The sequence below is a fragment of the Microtus oregoni genome, unplaced genomic scaffold (assembly GCF_018167655.1).
Source record: "Microtus oregoni isolate MIOR12 unplaced genomic scaffold, Mior012 000025F_ref0000491, whole genome shotgun sequence".
In the NCBI taxonomy this organism is placed as follows: domain Eukaryota; kingdom Metazoa; phylum Chordata; class Mammalia; order Rodentia; family Cricetidae; genus Microtus; species Microtus oregoni.
In genome coordinates this window covers 10,260,712-10,268,382 of record NW_024543084.1, presented here as the reverse complement: position 1 = coordinate 10,268,382, position 7,671 = coordinate 10,260,712, and positions in this window count along the sequence as shown.

Sequence of the window (7,671 nt, the reverse complement as noted above, 5' to 3'; positions counted from 1 at the left end):
AATTCTGCCCTCCCACACACACACCAAACTCATTGTCCACCCCACTGTTGTCCAGGAGATTGCAGTTTTCTTTGGATGGATGTGAATGAAGGAACTAACGTGTGGGGTTAACCTGATGACTGCCTTTGGCACTTCTGAGGATCCTTGTCTGCTGAGAAAGTTCTCAGAGTAGGAAGTGCCCCACCTAGGAATCTGGAGCCAGGAGAATGCATAACACAAGGGCCCCTTGTGCTCTCATTCTCCCCAGGAGCCAGGATCAGCCCTGGTGCTGAAGGACACCCAAGAGCTGCCTATCTATGTCCAGACCTCAGCTCTCACCTGAGTGAAATCTCCGTGCCTCCTGCGTCCTCCTGAGGCAGGACAGAAACAGAAGGAGAATGAAGAGACTACAGGAAGAGAAAGGAGCCGCTCTGCAGGGACCTGATCTGAGTCTGCACAGGGCTAGAGCCTCACAGACAAGGTTATGAACCTTGCTTCTATGTGAATGCAGCATGATGAAAGATTAGCTGAAGTTCCTAGATGGGATGTGATGGTTCATCTCCACTGTCAGCCTGATGAGATCGAGGGTCACCTGGGAGACAGGCTGCTAGGCGAGACTTTTCTCTGTTCACCCCAAATCAGGAACCAACAACGGACCAAAGAATAATCCCAGCAGAGTCCAGGCAAGTTTACATGTTAGCAGTTTTCCACTCTAAACATAGAGTTGGGTGTGTTGGGGTAGCTTGCCAGATCTGGGGAGAGAGGTAGCTAGACTAGCCTGCATTCGCAGGGGTCTGATGTTTTCTGTTCATTTGTAGTTGGATCTAAACCGACTCAAAGCATCTTTGAATATAGTCAGGTTTCCCTTCCTTCCTTTCTCCTTTCCTTCCTTTCCTTTTTTTTTTTTTTTTTTTGCAGTTTTTTGAGACAGGGTTTCTCTGTGTAGCTCTGGCTGTCCTGGAACTCACTTTGTAGACCAGGCTGGCCTCGAACTCACAGAGATCCACCTGTCTCTGCCTCCCAAGTGCTGGGATTAAAGTCAAGGCGTGTGCCACCACTGCCCGGCCAGGTTTTTTTTTTTTTCTAACACATTAGAGAAGGTAGAAATAACTGAACCAGAGACAATTCTGCACTGGGTGAAGGGAATGACAGGGTGAAGAGAATGTAGTAGTGACACTTGCCCTCCAGAATACACAGGACAAAAAAAAAAAAGGCGAGGAAGCAGAGTCCCTACAGCGCTCCAGCGCCACCTACTGTCAACATCTTGCCCTTGCCCCAGCAGCTAAGTGGAAAACAACAGGTTTCAAACCTGGAAAAAAAAATTTAATTACATTTATTTATTTTTACTTTATGTGCATTGGTGTTTTGCCTGTATGTATGTTTGTGAGAGGGTGTCAGATCTTGGACTTACAGACAGTTGTGAGCTGTATGTGGGTGCTGGGAATTGAACCCGGATCCTCTGGGAAAGCAACATGTGCTCTTAATCATTGAGCCATCTCTCCAACCCCCCAAACCTGGAAATTTTATTTCTAGGGTGGAGATTTGTGTCTATGTCAAGGCAAGGGTGCAGAATTCACTACACGGATCCATCTTGGACTCAAGGATATCCTGACTCACAGTTCCGCTGGTGCTTCAGGACCAACAGCGGGAGAGGACAACACAGTGGGAGGAGGAGGATCCTCTCTCTGAGTCTGGTCCCTCTCGACAGAGTCACTTTCCAGATTGGCCCATGGACTATAGCATAATTAATAAAAACCCAGAGACAGGGATTCTACCTGAAGGTCAGAAAAGCAAAACAGCTCTTACCTCGACTTCAGCCCGAAATGGCGATCCTGCCTCCAGGAATCCTTTGAATGAGACTGTGTCTGTGAGCTGTCTCCTCCGTCTTATAATCCTCTCTGGGGCTAGGGTTAAAGGCATGCACCACTACCGCCTGGCTTCTACAGCTAACTAGTGTGGCTACTGGGATTAAAACTGTGTGTCACCGCTGCCTGGTCTGACCAGTGGGACTGTTTTACTCTCTGATCTTCAGGCAAGCTTTATTTACTTTATTTACTTAATACCACTACAATGGATATACTCACCCACGGTCCGTCCTGGTCCTCTGAGGTCCTCCCTCCTCTACTCAGCAAGTTCACTGCAGCTGCTTCTTAAATGGCCCCAACTATACAAGGCACTGACCCCAAAGGAACCTCATTCCCAGGTCAAGCAAAGCTAGTCCAGGGTCCTTCTGTCGTACTCCTTTCCCTGGTGCTGGGCAGACATTCTCAGGGGTTCTGGGTATCCTCTGAATGTAGCCTGACTGTGCCCAGGAGAAAGGCTACAACGTGAAAACACAGGGCATATTTGTGGGAACGTCTGTGAAGATGTCAATCAGTTTCTCATCTTGTATAACCAGGACCGAGCCGTGTGTGTGTGTGTGTGTGTGTGTGTGTGTGTGTGTGTGTTTTCTATTTTCTGAATTTTTGGAGCTCTTGTCTCTGGGATCTCTGACCATGGAGGGTCTCATGCCCATACAGTTAATTTCTAGAGCCAGTGAGTCCCTCGCCTGCAAGGCCTGCCATCCCTGTGCACAGAACCCACATCCGCCTTGCTCCATCCTTCACCAGTGCCCAACCACTAGAGACATCCTGAGGTCCCAGCTCTGCAGTGCCCTCCATTAGTCAACCTACCTCTGCCTCCCTGTACCCTGCCACCTCTTCCTCAGCCGCCAACCACCATGCAGGCTCTGCCACCATTCCTCTCTCCATCTGCCCAGTTTGTCCCCTGCTGTGGCCATATGTGCTGAGACATGGCACCTGTTTGGGGACCTATAAGTGTAAATCAAAGTCCTTCCTTCCTGATGATCACAGTCACGGCTGAGCATCTACCCACACCTGATGAACACAAAACTGGGGGCCACTGTACCCCCCCAGGAGACACATGATCAGTGGACATCCACCAACTTTATTGAATGAAGATTCTCGGAGATGTAGATACTGGGCTCTGGGCTCTTTGGCACTGTGAGTTCTGCCTGCAGGAGCAGAGGTCAGCCAGGGTCCCACCTCCCACTTCCTGCGTGGACTTCGCAGCACACTATCTGTGTACTAGGAATCTTGGGCCAACTCACAGGCTTCTGTAGAACCAAGAAGGACAAAGGGCAGAGCAAACTTGAGTGAGCCATGAGGAAAAACATATGGTCACCATTTTACAGAAGAAATATCAGAGCACACGCCTGGGGGGGGGGGGCGAATGGAGAAGAGGGGACGTGAGGAACCCTTTTCTTACCGACGTGGGGAGGGGTAATGATCTTCCCTGTCTTTGGGAGTTTACTCTCCACAAACTCCTTGAAGATCCTCACAGCATCTAGATCTGCTTCCAGGGTGCGGCCTGCAAGGCACATGGGGTTCCCCTGAGTGGTAGACCCACATGGGGAAGAGGGGAGGAGCCTCGCTCCAGGCTGGAAGCAGGTAGTTCTTCCCAAGAACTACTCTCCCAAGGGTATCCAGGGTGGGATCTCTTCAACCCAGACATAAGGGGAAGCCTTCAGGCACAATCGCCTGCCCCTTGCTGGGGACGCCAGCCACTAGCCTGAAGGAACAGCTGGGGAACTGAAAGCCCCAAGAGAGCGCCCATCTAAGGCTCCATAGAACAGGCCTGCCACACTCCAAGACCTGGTGAGCAGGGGACAGATGTAGGATTCTCTGCACAGCCACTCTTCCCTGGTTCAGGGATGCCCTGCCCCACATTGTCCCATTCCCTCAAGGACATAGCCCTGAGCGCCATAACTGAAGGAACAGCAGGTGAGAAGACAAAGAAATGGTTTAGTGCTCAGATTGTCCTCCCTCCTCCCTCAAAACCAGGCCCCAGCCCCTCCTAGTGGAACCCCATCTTCCAGCCTAGGCCATAAAAGTCTGTCCCCACCTATTAAAGGCTTATCCTGCAGCAGAAGGGTCCCTGTATGCCCTGATCTCCTCTAGGGCCCCTAGAGAGTCCTTGGTTCAGGCCTCTCCTCTGGGGTACTGGATCTCAGATGTCCCTCCTGACAGGACACAAGCACATCACTTCAAAATTCAACCCAAAGCCAGATGCTGGTGGCACCTTCAATTCCAGTACTTGGGAGGCAAAGACATGCAGAGCTCTGTGAGTTCAAGGCTAGCATGGGCTAGAGAGCGCGTTCCAGCACAGGCTCCAAAACTACATAGAGAAACCCAGTCTCAAAAAAAAAATAATTCCAGAGTTCCTTTGTTTCTGTGGCCTGCCTGCACCAAGCGGGGTAGGCGCTTTGTCTGCGGGCTGCCCAACCAGCACGGAGGCCTGATCTTTCGGCGCCAGGAGACCCAGCATTGGGGTGAGTTTCTGGCCCACGGCGCCAGCCTGGGACGGGGAGCTCGGGGGTTTCTTGGCCCCCTGTCCTGCTTGGGCTCTCTGCAGGGCCTCTACTCCCCGGGTGCTGCCTCTTTCTTCCTGGCCCACCCAGCTTCCGTCCAGAGCCCTCCCCACTTCGCCCCCACTGCCCTCTTTTGGCGCGTGGCATCGCCCAGCCCAGCCTATCTGGGCGCTTAGTCCGAGTAGCCGGGGCTCCCGGGGGGCAGCAGTTCCTTTGTTTCTGTGGCCTGCCTGCACCAAGCGGGGTAGGCGCTTTGTCTGCGAGCTGCCCAACCAGCACGGAGGCCTGATCTTTCGGTGCCAGGAGACCCAGCATTGGGAGAGCCAACATTGGGGAGAGACAGCGTTTGGTAGGCAAGGAGACCTAATCCGGTAAAAGAAGATCCATAGGGAGCATTTGGAAGAAGAGATGGGCCGACGTCAAGGCAAGAATTCGCCCAACAAGCTGAAAAGCAACATGAAGCTACCAGAAACAAGCGACCTCACAACGGGAGGACAAGAACCCCTTAATCAAGAGGAAGGAGAAAAGATTGACTTCATGAAAGTGATTGACACCCTTAAACAGCATGTAAAAAAACGCCCTTATAGAAATGGATGAGAAATATAACAGAAAGTTTGAAGAATTGAATAAATCAGTGAATGATACCCTAGAAAACCAAGGAAAAACAATCAAACAGATAATGGAAACAGTTCAAGACCTGAAAACTGAAATGGAGGCAAAGAAGAAAACACAAACAGAGGGCCGTCTGGACATGGAAAATCTAGGTAAACGAATAGAGACTACAGAAACAAGCATAACCAGCAGAATACAAGAGATAGAAGAAAGACTCTCGGATTGTGAAGATACCATAGAGAAAATAAACACACTGATCAAAGAAAACAGCAAGTCCAACAAACTCTCATCACAAAACATTCAGGAAATATGGGACACAATAAAAAGACCAAACCTAAGAATAATAGGAGTAGAAGAAGGAGAAGAAGGGCAGCTCAATGGTCCAGAAAATCTATTTAATAAAATTATAGAAGAAAACTTTCCCAACCTAAGGAAAGATTTTCCTATGAAGGTGCAAGAAGCATACAGAACACCGAATAGGCTGGATCAAAAAAAAACATCCCCTCGCCATATAATTATCAAAACACAAAGCATACAAAATAAGGAAAGAATATTAAGAGCTGCAAAGGAAAAAGGCCAAATTACTTATAAAGGTAAACCTATCAGACTTACACCTGACTTCTCCATGGAAACCATGAAAGCCAGAAGGTCCTGGTTAGATGTACTGCAGAAACTGAGAGACCATGGGTGCAAGCCCAGATTACTATACCCAGCCAAGCTTTCATTCACTATAAATGGAGAAAATAAAATTTTCCAGGATAAAAACAAATTTAAACAATACGCAGCCACAAATCCAGCCTTACAGAAAGTAATTGAAGGAAAATCACTAACCAAGGAGTCCAACAATGACCACAATACCTCAGACATCTAGAGACCCTTCACCAACACAAAACAAAGAAGGGAAACACACAAACTCTACGACTAAAAAAAAATGACCGGAGTTAACAACCACTGGTCATTAATATCACTTAATGTCAATGGACTCAACTCACCTATAAAAAGGCACAGGCTAAGAGATTGGATAAGAAAACAGGATCCAACATTCTGCTGTTTACAAGAAACACACCTCAACCACAAAGACAGGCACCTACTCAGAGTAAAGGGCTGGGAAAAGGCCTATCAAGCAAATGGTCCTAAGAAACAGGCAGGTGTGGCCATACTAATCTCTAACAAAGTTGACTTTAAACTTAAATCAATCAGAAGAGATGGAGAGGGGCATTTTATACTCATAACAGGAACAGTTCATCAGGATGAAGTCTCAATCCTGAACATCTATGCCCCTAATATAAAAGCACCCACGTACATAAAAGAAACATTGCTAAAATTCAAGGCAGCCATCAAACCGCACACACTAATAGTAGGAGACTTCAACACTCCTCTCTCACCAATGGACAGGTCAATCAGACAGGAACCTAACAGAGAAATAAGAGAATTAGTGGAGGTAATGAATCAAATGGACTTAACAGACATCTATAGAACATTCCATCCAAATAGGAAAGAATATACCTTCTTCTCTGCAGCTCATGGAACCTTCTCGAAAATCGACCACATAGTCGGTAACAAAGCAAACATCCACAGTTACAAAAAAATATTAGTAACCACCTGTGTCTTATCAGATCACCATGGATTAAAGTTAGAATTCAACAATAATGCTACCCCCAGAAAGCATACAAAGTCATGGAAACTGAACAGTCAACTATTGAACCATAGCTGGATTAAGGAAGAAATAAAGAAAGAAATTAAAGTCTTCCTGGAATTCAATGAAAATAAAGAAACAACATACTCAAACTTATGGGACACTATGAAAGCAGTCCTAAGAGGAAAGTTCATAGCACTAAGTGCCCACTTAAGGAAAACAGAGAAAGCTCACATTGGAGACTTAACAGCCCACCTGAAAGCTCTAGAAAAAAAAGAAGCAGACTCACCTAGGAGGAGTAGAAGACTGGAAATAATCAAAATGAGGGCTGAAATCAACAAAATAGAAACACAGAAAACAATACAAAAAATCAATGAAACAAAAAGCTGGTTCCTGGAGAAAATCAACAAGATTGACAAACCACTATCCAAGCTAATCAAACGGCAGAGAGAGAATTTGCAAATTAATAAGATCAGAAATGAAAAGGGGGACATAACCACAGACACAGAGGAAATTCAGAGAATCATTAGATCTTACTACAAAAGCCTATATGCCACAAAATTGGAAAATGTAAAGGAAATGGATACTTTTTTAGATAAATATCATATACCAAAGTTAAATCAGGACCTGGTGAACAATCTAAATAGACCTGTTAGTCGCGAAGAATTAGAAGAGGTTATCAAAAACCTCCCTACCAAAAAAAGCCCAGGACCAGATGGTTTCAATGCGGAATTCTACCAGATCTTCCAAGAAGATCTAATACCTATACTCCTTAATGTATTCCACAAGATAGAAACAGAAGGGTCATTACCAAACTCCTTTTATGAAGCCACAATTACTCTGATACCAAAACCACTCAAAGACTCAACCAGGAAAGAGAACTACAGGCCAATCTCACTCATGAATATCGACGCAAAAATCCTCAACAAAATACTGGCAAATCGAATCCAAGAACACATCCGAAAAATTATCCATTATGATCAAGTAGGCTTCATTCCTGAGATGCAGGGCTGGTTCAACATACGAAAATCTATCAATGTAATCCAGCATATAAATAAACTGAAAGAAAAAAACC